This window comes from Oryctolagus cuniculus, chromosome 1 (genome assembly GCF_051225735.1).
Source record: "Oryctolagus cuniculus isolate XC-2025 breed Fujian yellow rabbit chromosome 1, ASM5122573v1, whole genome shotgun sequence".
Lineage (NCBI taxonomy): Eukaryota > Metazoa > Chordata > Mammalia > Lagomorpha > Leporidae > Oryctolagus > Oryctolagus cuniculus.
This window is the reverse complement of record NC_142867.1, coordinates 82,060,806-82,074,472: the sequence shown is the minus strand read 5'-3', so window position 1 is coordinate 82,074,472 and position 13,667 is coordinate 82,060,806.

Here is a 13,667-nt window from a genome sequence, read left to right as displayed (position 1 = left end):
AAACATATCTTACCAACAAAGATGCACACAAACTGAAAGTGAAAGGATGAAAAAAAGATAATCCATGCTAACAGAAACTAAAAAAAGAGCTGGTATAGCCATGCTAATATCAGACAAAATAGACTTTAACACAAAATCTATTAAAAGAGACAAAGAAGGGCACTATATAATGATTAAGGGATCAATTCAATAGGAAGATGTGACTACTATAAATGTATATGAACCCAATTACAAGCCACCTGACTATCTCAAAGAAATCTTAAAGGATTTAAAGGGAAATATAGACCCAAATACAATTGTAATGGGGGACTTTAATACCCTGGTTCCAGCAATGAAAAGATCAACCAGAGAGAAAATCAGCAAGTAACAACAGTTAATCGATACCATAGACCAAATGGGCCAAACATATATATAGAGAGAGCTTTTCGCCTTAAAGCCATTGAATACATTCTTCTCACCAGTGCATGGAATTTTCTCTAGGATTGACCACATGCTAGGCCATAAACCAAGTCTCAGCAAATGCAAAAAAATCAAAATCATAGCATGCATCTTCTTGGACCACAATAGAATGAAGTTGGTAATCAACAATTCAGGAATCCTCAGGACATATGCAAACACATGGAGACCGAGCAACATGCTATTGAATGAACAGTGGGTGATCAAAGAAATCAAAAGGGAAATCAAAAAGTTTCTGGAAGCAAATGAAGACAACAATACAACATATCAAAATATGGAATAAGCAAAAGCAGTGATAAGAGGAAACTTTATAACAATTGGAGCTTACATCAAGAAATTGGAAATGCACCAAATAAACCAGCAATCTATGCATCTCAAGGACTTAGAAAAACAACAGAAAACCAAACCCAAAACTAGTAGGAGAAAAGAAAGAATTAAAATTATTAGAAAGAAATAATTAAATTAGAAGGAAATAATTAAAATTAGAGAAGAAATCAACAAAATCAAAGCTAATAAAACAATACAAAAGATCAGCAAAATGAAGCACTGGCTCTTTGAAAAAACAAACAAAATATACACACCATTGGCCCAACTAACCAAAAAGGATATAGAAGACTCAAATTAATAAAATAAGAGATAAAAAAGGAAATGTAACAACAGACACCAGAGAAATAAAAAGAATCAACAGAAATTACTACAAATAGCTGTATGTCAACAAAACAGAAAACCTAGAAGAAATGCATATATTCCTTGAAACATACGACCTGCCTACATTGAACCATGAAGACATAGAAAACCAAAAGAGACCGATAACCAAGACAGAATTTGTGTAAAGAGCCTCCTAACAAAGAAAAGCCCAGGACCGAATGGCTTCACCACTGAATTCTATCAAACATTTAAAGAAGAACTAACTCCAATTCTTCTCAACCTACTCAAAAAAACAAAAGGAAGAGAACCCTCCCAAATTCTTTCTTTGAAGCCAGCATCACCTTAATTTCTAAACCTAAAAAGATATAACAGAGAAAGAGAACTACAGACCAATCTCTCTGATGAACATGTACACAAAAATCTTCAACAAAATTTTAGCCAATCGAACCCAACAACACATCAGAAAGATCGTCTACCTCAACCAAGTGGGATTTATTCTTGGTAGGCAGGGATAGTTCAACATTCACAAATCAATCAATGTGATATGTCACATTAACAAACTGAAGAAAAAAAATCACATGATTATCTCAATAGACACAGAAATAATTTGACAAAACACAAAAATCTTTCCTGTGAGAACTTTAAGCAAATTGGAAATAAAAGGAACATTTCTCAACACAATCAAAGCAATATATGACAAGCCCATGGCCAGTGTCCTATTGTATGGGGAAAAGTTGGGAGCAATCCCAGTTAGAACTGGAACCAGACAAGGTGCCCACTCTCACCATTGCTATTCAATATAGTACTGGAAGTTCTAACCTGATCCATTAGACAAGAAAGAAAAACAATCAAAGGGATACAAATCGGGAAGGAGGAAGTCAAACTATCCCTATTTGCAGATGAACTGATTCTATAAAGGGGATCTAAAAGACTCCACTAAGAAACTACTGGAACTCCTAGAAGAGTTTGGAAAGGTAGTAAGATATAAAATCAACACACAAAAATCAATAGCCTTTGTATAAGTAGGCAATGCCACAAATGAAAAAGAGCTTTTAGAATCAATTCCATGCACACGCTAGCTACCAAAGAAACCACATAACCTTGGAATAAATTTAACGAAGGATGTCAAAGATCTCTACAATGAGAATTACAATACAGTAAAGAAAGAAATAGAAGAAGATACAGAAAAATCTTCCATGTTAATGAATTGGAAGTATCAATATCATACTACCAAATGGAATTTACAGGTTCTATGTGGTGCCAATCAAAATACCAAAGAAATTCTTCTCATATATAAAAATTATGTTGAAATTCATATGGAAACAGGAGACTCTGAATAGCCAAAACAATCTTATACAAATTCAGATTTCAAGACATACTTAAGGGTAGTTGTAATCAAAACAGCCTGGTATTGGTACAAGAACATGTGGATAGACCAATGGAACAGGATAGAAACACCAGAAATCAATCCAAATAACTACAATAAACTAATCTTTGACAAAGGAGCTAAAATCGATTCCTGGAGCAAGGACAGTATCTTCAACAAATGGTGCTGGGAAAAATAGAATGCTAAATGCAGAAGCATGAGAAAGACCTTTATCTGACACCTGTCACCAAAATCAATTCAAAACGGACTAAAGACCTTAATCTATGACCCGACACCAACAAAGTATTTGAGAACATTTGGGAAATCCTACAAGACATTGTCATAGACAAAGAGTTCCTAGAAAAGACCCCAGAGGCACAGGCAATCAAAGCCAAACTAGACAAATGGGATTAATCAAAATGAGAAGCTTTTGCACTGCAAAAGCAACAATCAGCAAAGTGAGGAGACAACTGACAGAATGGAAGAAAATATTTGCAAGCTGTACAACTGATAAATGATTAATAACAATAATAAATAAATAATATAAAGAGATCAAGAAACTCAACAACAAAGCAAACAATCCAGTTAAGAAACAAATTAATTAAACAGAGGAAATCCAAAAGGCCGACAGACACATGAAAAAATGCTTAGGATCCCTAGCCATCAGAGAAATGCAGATCAGTCACAATGAGGTTTCACCTCACCCTGGTTAGAATGGCTTTCGTACAGAAATCAACAAACAACAAATGCTGGCAAGAATGTGGGGGAAAAGTTACCCTAATCCACTGTTGGTGGGAATGTAAACTGGTAAAGCCAATATGGAAGACAGAAGGGAGAGACCTCAGTCAGAGGTCTAAATATAGACCTACCATATGACCCAGCCATCCCTCACCTGGAAATCTACTCAAGGTAAATGAAATCAGCGTACGAAAGAGCTATCTGTACCTCCATGTTTATTACAGTTCAATTCACAATAGCAAAGACATGATATCAACCCAAATGCCTTTAAACTGAAGATGGGATAAAGAAATTATGCATATGTACAGAATGGAATATTACACAGCAGTAAAGAAATGAAATCCATTCATTTGCAATAAAAGGGACAAAACTGCAAAACATCATACTAAGTGAAAAAAGCCAATCTCAAAGGAACAAATTCTATATGTTCTCTCTGACTGGTGAGAATTAATAGAGCACCTAAAAGACAACATGTAGAAATGAAATTGACACTATAAGAATGAACACTTTTGAACAGCCCTTCTCTTGACTGTTGAGAAACTGCTTCTTATTCTGTATTTTTGGTTATCATTTCCTTTCTTTTCCTTTATAATATTTTCTCAATCTTTTTCTCTTTCATACAAATCATTGGAACCTAAACTAAGATTTAATCATATATGTATAAAATTAAGTGAAAATAGATCTTAGTAAAGAAAGAGTGGGCACTGAGTTCTAGTCCTGGTTGCTCCTCTTCCAGTCCAACTCTATGCTGTGGCCCAGGAGGGCAGTGGAGGATGACCCAGGGGCTTGGGCCCCTGCACCCTCATGGGTGACCAGGAAAAAGCACCTGGCTCCTGGCTTTGGATCAGTGCAGCACCGGCCATAGTGGCCATTTGAAGAGTGAACCAACAGAAGAAAGACCTTTCTCTCTGTCTCTCTCGCTCACTGTCTATATCTCTACCTGTCAAATAAAAAGAGTAAGAGTGAAAATAAGAAAGGGAAGAACAAGGGGGATGGGAATGTAGGTGGAAGGGTGGGCATGGTGAGAAGATTACTTAGCTCCTAAAGCTATAATCAGGAACTGCATGAAGTGCATAAGTGCAAAGCAGTATAATCCTACATACTTTACTACAGACTCACTTCTAAGGGTACAGCTAAACAAATTGACATAGGTCCTCAAAATTCCCTATGCTGGCAGCTAAAAATAGCAGCTTAAATGTTGTAAAGCCCAAATAGGTAAGGTCAAGTAATATGATGACCATATAGTTAAGATCAAGTGATCGGGGCTGGCACCGTGCCTCAACAGGCTAATCCTCGACCTTGTGGCCCCGGCACACCGGGTTCTAGTCCCGGTCAGGGCGCCGGATTCTGTCCCGGTTGCCCCTCTTCCAGGCCAGCTCTCTGCTGTGGCCCGGGAAGGCAGTGGAGGATGGCCCAAGTGCTTGGGCCCTGCACCCCATGGGAGACCAGGAGAAGCACCTGGCTCCTGCCATCGGATCAGCATGGTGCGCTGGTCACAGCGTGCCGGCCGTGGCAGCCATTGGAGGGTGAACCAACGGCAAAGGAAGACCTTTCTCTCTGTCTCTCTCTCTCACTATCCACTCTGCCTGTCAAAAAAAAAAAAAACAAGTGATTTTATAAATGGGACTAAGTGTTTGGAAACAATAATAGACAGAATTAAAAAGAGAATGAAGGCTCCAACATGGGAAGCAGTCCATACAGCAGACTCATAGAATGAAAATCACTTTAAGTAGCATTCCCTTAATCAGCCCTTAATTTGCCCTGGTCTGGCTGGAAATCCCATGAGGAACATAACAGGCATGGAACCAAGACGCTATCACAAAAAATGTTGTACATAAAGGACTCCTGTGGCTGAGACCCCTGTGGAAATAAAGGGTCATAAAAAACGGATATAATTTTCTCTGAAGGGAGTAGAGAACTTCCACATTGCTTATGGCCTTGTCAAGCTAGTGGATCCAAAAGATCCATAGCCAAGGCAGCTCATATCAAGAGTCTAGGGAGATTACTGATGTCATATATATGAGTGGTATTTGCTAAATAATCAACAAGAATCACTGTGCACTAACTACCCACACAGGACCTCCCTCCCCAAAGAATTGTACCAGGAAACTTAACAGTAAAGCTTGTTCACAAGAATCACTTCCTTTTAGTATATTAAAAGGAGGATATTATTATGTCTCATAAGTAAAAGTTATGTCTTTTTTTTTTTAAGGGAAAGTGTTTTTTGGGGAACATTCAACAGACCGGAGTGAAGGGTGGCAAAGGAAAAAGAGAAAGAGTATAAGAGAAACAGAGAGGAGAGGAGCTAGCAAGGAGAGAAGAGAGCAGAGAGGAGCCAAGAGAGAGAGTCAAGAGACCAGAGGAGGAGGCAAGAGAGAGGAACCGAGAGAGAAGGACCAAGAGCCAAGAGAGCACGTGTTCAGGAACAAGCCCTTTTAAAACTTCGCCTGAGGGCAGGCAGGGAAGCAGGAGCAGCGAATCCCATTAGGATAGGGGTGGAGCCTGGCTCAGGTAGCTGAGCCATGCAGCCACCTGGCTAAAACTGCGCCAGTTTCCTAACATTCCCACCTTTTGTTTTTTATAAAGCAGGGTTTGTATGGGATTACATTAGTCCCAAAAGTCCAAGAGGGGTAGAGGGACGATGATCTGTCTTTAGAGCTACTTCCTACTGACATGGGGCGATGATGTACTCTTCGCTGGCATGGGGCAATGTCTCAGGCAGCTGTCTCCTGGGTGGGGAGCCGAGTACATCCCTGTAGCAGCATTTGGTTGACCACCTGGTTGCTGAAGGCCTTCATTTGTTCCATTATAACCAGCTATAAGCACTTAGACACTGTAGTATAAAAGACAGGGTGAGAATAGTAACCAATGATCCTAAGAGTAGCATTAACCAGGTAATGAGAGGATTTTAGAGGAGAGGAAATCGAGAGGTCTCTGGACCCTTGTGGGCAGTTTGATGGATGTGGCTTAAATTGATTCCAGCCAAGACTAGAAATAGATACAAATAAATATAGATGCTTAATAAAAGTAAAACCTATTTTAATACTACAGATTAGACTATACATGAATTAACAGAGGAGCCTGCTGTGATTTTTAATGCATATCTAATATTTTAAAAAAGATATTCATTATCTACTTCATTTTTTTACTTACTTGAAAATAAATGATAATGAATAATTTGATTTCATTATTTATTCAAACTTTCCTGATTTCTTAAAATTCAAGAGTCCTCTCTAAATAGACTTCTTATTTCTGTGGTCTCAATGTCTGAGAACCCCCAACTGAGTACCTTTATTTGCATCCTTTATAAATCTTTCTTCTACCAAGATTTATTGGCCACCTAATATGTGCCAGATGCTTTCAAAGGCATTAAGATATAAAGTAAAGACATAGTCATTATCCTCAAGGAACTTGCAGTCTAGAATATGTAAGTAAACAAGTAAGAGGGTAAAGTCATAATGATAGCTATTTTGGAGTTCCTAATGTGTGCTAAAGTATTTTCATATGTTTATGTTTTTGAACTTATAACAGAACTGTGAGATGGGCTCTGCTGATATAAACTGATTTAAAATAACAGACACTATGAAGTAGTCCTGTAATCCTTGCCTTCTGCAGGAAGTGTAACTTAGAAATTACTAGTGGGCACAATTAAGGGGCAGGTAGTAGCCATTCTCTATGGTAGTGAAAGGGAGGCTGAAATACTTTCAAAACCTGAATTTTCTACTCTATCATGCAACTACAATTAGATGCATGATTCAGGTTCCATCTATTAAAATTGCTTATTCCAGCCTGGAAAGAAATGAAATTATTTGGTGAGAGAGGCAGAGCACAAAATTTCTACTTCGATGATGTGCATTCAACAGACTGTGCAGTTCTAGACTTGGCGACTTTTCAAGAAATTGCTTGTCTTTCTGATTTGGCAGCCAGTCAGTGATGAGAGAGGTAGCTTGAAATGGACTTAGTAGCCACAACAGTTCTTCCTTGGATTTACAAATCCTGGTAGAGATTGCAGCTCCCTTGTTCTGTGCTGTGGTTTTAGAAATTTTCCTGGAAGCTTAGTTAAGAGTTCTTTTCTTCAGCCTTCCTGGAAAATATTGTGACCTCTTCCTAAACATACTATGAGGTGTGATTATAACACTTAATAAATTATTTTCTGCTGAAGCTATTATTGTCATAAATTAGTTCAATGTAATTGCTGCCTTGGTAACCATTTTGAAGTCTGACATAAATTGTTAGAAACTCAGTCATACTCCATCTCCTTTGGTCTAATTGAACCTTTACCTTGCTTTGTGTGTGTGTGTGTGTGTGTGTGTGTGTGTGTGTTTATGATATAGGCTGCTTTTTCCTTGTTCCATTGACTTAATCTCCAACACATTTCACAGTTGCTCACAATTTTTAACTGTGGTAAAAAACTAATGCTCAATAGCAGAGTCATGTAAATAAGCCCCCCCCCCCCCAACACACATTTTCTTTAAACTAGCCAATCCACTACTCAGTGGGAAAACCAGAGAGAAATTCCATGAACTTTAACAAAGCCAAAGTCCCATAGGACCTTTTGTTTTCATCCCCTACCTGCTAATTAAATTTCATACTTCCTCCAAACTTCCTACGGGCTACCCAACCAGCATTCCTGGAATCCGAAAGTTATAAGTTTCTTCTGTTATATGCATTTTGCTTTTAGCTCCCCATACTGACCCACCTACTCAAGTCTAATTTCCCCATTAGGTCAAGGTTCTCCTAGATATTGGCTATCTTGGCTATGGGCACTGTTGGCAGAGAAACTTCATCAGAAAATCAGAAAAAAGTCACAACAATGAAAATCACAACTATTTGTAATATTTATAGTGTCAGCATCTAAAGTTTCTGAGTAACACTGAGCAATCAATTCAGCTTGATGGAAAGGGTTAAATAAAACACGTTGGAAATGTGATTTCTGTGGATGAACTGAAATGAAAAATAAGAAGTCATCTGTGAGTTATCAGAATTTAAAATATTTTAATGCATCTGAAGGTATCATATCCATTGGACAATAAGTACTGGAATATTTAATATTTTCATGGGATTACTTTGATATTTTATGTGTTCCACAAAAGTTTTCCTGGAAGACTCTGAAAAATTATCACTTAATTAAAGCTTCCTGAGTTGTGCTGCCATCAAAAGACTCAACATTTGAATTATGATCAAGGTGATTACAGCTTGTTGCCTGTATAATAACATTTAGCAAAAGCATCTCTAAAAGGAACATGATTTCAGGTCAAATTTTTAGTTAAATTTCCTATCATGAATTCTCATTATGTACTCTATGGACTTTTAAATGAAAGCAATGATTTGATCAGATAGCGATCTTTTTATTTTGCTCAACATGCTTAGGGTCATATCAAATTTGCTTAATTTTGTTAACTTTGGATCATGATACACCGACAATTTTTTTCATAGCATTGAACAGTTTCCTGCTCACTTATCTTCCTTAACTATTATGCTTTTTAGATTCCACTAATAGAATAACCCAATGTTCACTCTATTTCACGTTGTGGAAAATGTAGCTCAAAGTATTAAGTAATTTGCCCTACTTTTTCAACTAGTAAAATACCTTATTAACACCAAGGAAAAAAACATCTGAGGACAATCAAAGAGTCCTAGAAGAAAGAAGCATTGTGAGTATGCCTGCGTATGCATGTTTCTGTGTTTATGTATATGTAATTATTCTGAGTCAAATCGGTTCTTCCACTATGAAAATGTAGTGAAGCCAAGGATATATTGCTTCTAAAACAAGATATGCCTGACCATTAAGTAAAATATAAACAAACATAATTATATTGATCTTTACACAAATTTTTTATTAAAAATTGGCCTATGACTTAAATGTGAAAGAGGATGGGAAGAAGTCCCAAAGGAAAGAAAAGTAATAGAGAAGGGAAGCTAATTCAAAACTAATTCAAAGAAAATGGATTTCATCTCTGATAATAATACTTGAAACTATGGAATGTTCTCATTACTATCCAACGATATCATATTATACAATTCCCCAAGCATTTTTTTTTTTTTGTTTTCAACAACATGTTATCAACCTAAACTTAGTGAACATAGATTCATTTTGTGGCAACTTAAATATATAGAGAATCATACATTTTAGTAGAATATTCTTTTATTTTAAATATTCTGACTTTTTGTTTGAAAGGCAGAGAGAGAGAAACAGAGACAAAGACAGACTCATACAGAGAGATCTCCCATACACAGGTTCACTCCTCGAATGGGATCAGGGGCTGGGCAAGACCAAAACCAGAAATTAGGAACATCTTCAGGGTCTCCAACATGGGTGGCAGGAACCCACGTACGTGGGTCATCACATGCTATCTCCCAGCATGTGCATCAGCAAAATGTTGAAATCAAAAGGGGATCCTGGGCTTGAATTCAGGCATTCCAACATGGGATGTGGATGGCCCAAGAAGGGTTTTAACTGCTACATCAAATGCTGATTTCTGATTTTTTAAAATATCTACTTTTTAATTCTCTTTACATTACATTTAACCAAGTAAATGTGCTTCTATTTTAAGAAGGAAATAATATATCAAAATATTGTTTTTAAAAGTGTGGTTAAATAAATGTAAAAACATTTTTGTGTATATTAAGAAAAACAGTTTTTTTCCATCACAAAAAAAATACAAGTTGTAAATGAGAGACCATTCACAGTAGCCTGATTCCGTAAATAATATCTCAGTACCTTAAGATTTTTAAAAATTTTTATTATTCTTTAATTTAAAAGTCAGAGTGACAAAGAGGGAGAGAAAAGTGAAGAGGAGAAGAGAGGAGGAGGGGAGTGGAGAGGAGAGGAGAGGAGAGGAGAGGAGAAGAGAGGACGGGATGGGAGGGGAGGGGAGGGGAAGGAGGAGGATGGGAAGGGAAGTGAATAGGAAAAAAAAAAGAATTGAAGAAAGAGAAATCTTCCATACACTGGTTCACTCTTCAAATGTCTGCAATAGTCAGCTCTGAGCCCAGTCTAAGCTAGGAGCCAGGAACTCCATCCTGGTCTTCCACACAGATGACAGAGGCCCAGGCATTTGAGCTCTCTTACATTTCTATCCCAGGTGCATCAGCAGGTAGCTGGATGGAAAGCAGAGTAGCCAAGACTTCAACAGACACTCTGATATGGGATGCTGGCCTGACAAGCAGTTGCTGCACCACAACTTCAGCCCCTAGGATCTGAAGGTTTTGAGCTAACTTATGTGAAGCATTTTTTCACTTCCTCCCCACAATAAAAAATTAGAGATAACGAAGGGTCAGATTTCTGGTCATTGAGTAAACTGGATTTACAAGGGGCAAGGACTTCTATTGTTAAGCCACACTTGATTTCCTGCTTCCTGACTCTCCATATCAAGTTCAGACTGGGATCAAAAAGTTGAGATATTTCAATTATTTTGTATTCTGTAGACTAGTGTCATACATACATCATAGTTGGACTTAGAAAAGTAGAGGGATATATTCCTTTATTGATGAATATTTTAAGGTATAAATTAAAGCAGAGTTTGATATAAATTTGTTTGCTCCTGATCCATATATTTATGTTGTTTAAAAGAAGAATAGTTTCTATTTTTATTTCCCTGATGGCTAGTGATATTGAACATTTTTTTACATAATTGTTGGCCATTTGTATTTCATCTTTTGAGAACTGTCTAATGAGTCTTTTGCTCATTTCTTCTTGATGGTTGTTTTTGTTTTGTTTTGTTTTGTTTTGTAGGCTTTTTAAAGTTGCTGATATAGTCTGGATATTAGTCCTTTGTCAGATAGGTGGTTTGCAAATATTTCCCCATTCTATTGGATGTCTCTTCACACTATAGATCATTACCCTTACTGTGCAGAAGCCTCTGAGTTTGATGTAGGTCCATTTGTTTAGTTTTGCTTTTGTTACCTGTGCTCTAGGAGTCTAATCCAAGAAGTTGTCCCCTACACTAATGTCTTAGAGTGTTTTCCCTAAGTTTTCTTCCAGCAACTTCATAGTCACAAGTTTTAAATTTAGGTCTTTGATCCATTTTGAGTTGATTTTTTAATATGGTGAGAGGTATAGATCTAATTTCTTTTTCTACATGTGTACATCCAGATTTGTGAGCATTTATTTAAGAGATTATCCTTACTTCACTGTATAGAATGAGTCCTTTTGTCAAATATCAGTCGTCTATAAGTACATGGATTAATTTCAGGGATCTATTCTGTTATTGATCTATGTATCAGTTTTTATGGCAGTATCATGCTATTTGAATTACTATAGCTTTGTAGTATGCTTTGAAATCAGGTATTTTAATGCCTCCAGCTTGACTCTTTTTGCTCAGGATCACTTTGGCTTTCTGGGTCTTTTGTCATTCTTTATGAACTGCAGAATTGTTTTTGCTTTTAACTCTGTAAAGAATGCCATTAATATTTTGATAGAGATAACCTTGAATCTGTAAATTGCTTTAAGTAGTATAGACATTTTGATGATACAGAGTCATTTGATCTATGAGCAAGGAATGTCTTTCCATTTTTGTGTGTCTCATTGGTGATTTCTTTCATGAATATTTGATAGTTTTCATTGTAGAGATCTTTAATTTCCTTGGATAAATTTATTCCTAAATATTTGATTTTTTTGGCCACGGTAAATGAAATTTTTTTCTCTTGATTATCTCTTTCTTTGAGTTCATCATTAGCATCCAAAGATGCTAATATTTTTTGTTTCTTTATTTTTTTGTTTAATAAAAGGGCAGCATATTTATTTATGCTTAAAAACAAGTTTTAAAACAAAAGAAAAACATGTATGCTTCCATTTATTAACCTTTTTCAAAATTTCAACAGCCCTCATGCTGTCTGAAGGTCTCTAAGGATTTATTAAAAAAATCAATACAGTTCACTCACAGTTCACCAAGACACCACTGAACTAACACATGTTTAGACAAAAACATAAAGGACTAAGGTTCTCTTGTAGTTTGATAGTTTGATTTCATTTGCTTTGCCTGAAATAACAAAAGCATTTTAAGCATCTATCATTATGTAGTTGGTGACCTGCATTAAACAATCTACTAAATTCTGAACAAAACATTATTAGCAAGCTTTCAAAAATTTTAAAAATGAAACAAAATTGTTTCAAAACCATTAAGTAATAAATGTATTTAAGAAACTAATTAGGACAGATGACATAACTTCATTACAACACCACTGCTCATGGTTTTTTTTTTTTTTTTTTTTTTTGACTGGCAGAGTGGACAGTGAGAGAGAGAGACAGAGAGAAAGGTCTTCCTTTTTGCCACTGGTTCACCCTCCAATGGCTGCCGCAGCTGGCGCGCTGAAGCCAGCGCACCATGCTGATCTGATGGCAGGAGCCAGGTACTTATCCTGGTCTCCCATGGGGTGCAGGGCCCAAGTACTCAGGCCATCCTCCACTGCACTCCCGGGCCATAGCAGAGAGCTGGCCTGGAAGAGGGGGAACCGGGACAGAATCCGGCACCCCGACCGGGACTAGAACCCAGTGTGCCAGCTCTGCAAGGCGGATGATTATCCTATTGAGCCTCGGCGGCAGCCAGTTTGTTTTTTAAACAAAGCATTACTGTTATCTATTTGGCTATTAGTATTAGCAATTTATCTACAATATTTAACAAGGTAAATTGTAGGCCAAAATTTAGCACAGTTTCAATAGAAACATTCCCCCCCCCTTTTTTTCACCTGAAAATACAGCGGTATTTGAAGGACTAAATTTTCTCTTCATCAGTTAAAAGGAAGCTTCCCATCTATGAACAGGAACAAAAAAAGTATCTACAAATCTTGTAAACAGATCTGTTTTATTTATAAACATAAATAATCCAAATTATTAACAGCCAACAGCAGATCTTTATTTTTTTAAACTGCAACTTTGCTGAATTAGTTTATCAATTCTAATAGCTGTTTGTTGGCATGTTTAGGATTTCCTATGCATAACATCAATCATGTGCAAGCATAGTTATTTGACTTCCTCTTTTCCAATTTTGATGCCCTTTTTTTCTTTCTCCTCCTAAATACTCATGATAAAACTTCCAGTACTATACTGAATAACAGTGGTGAAAATGGACATCCCTATCTTATTGCAGAACAGAGGGGAAATGCTTTCAATTTTTCCACCATTCCATATGCTACTGGCTAATGGTTTGTGATACATAGCCTTTATAATTTTGAGGAATGTTCCTTCTTTATCTAATTTGTGGAGAATTTTCATGATGGGGTGTCTCACCCCTGTCAGAATGGCTAAAATTGAAAACATAAAACATAGAGTAAAAAATGTTGGGTAGCATGTGGAGAAAGGGGAACACTTATACACTGTCAGTTGGAATGTAAATTTGTGCGCCACTGTGGAAAACATTGTGGAGATTTCTTAAAAATTTAGGTATAGACTTGCCATATGATCTAGCAATCCCACCACTGGGTATATCCCCAAAACACTTGAACACAATTTATCGAAGAG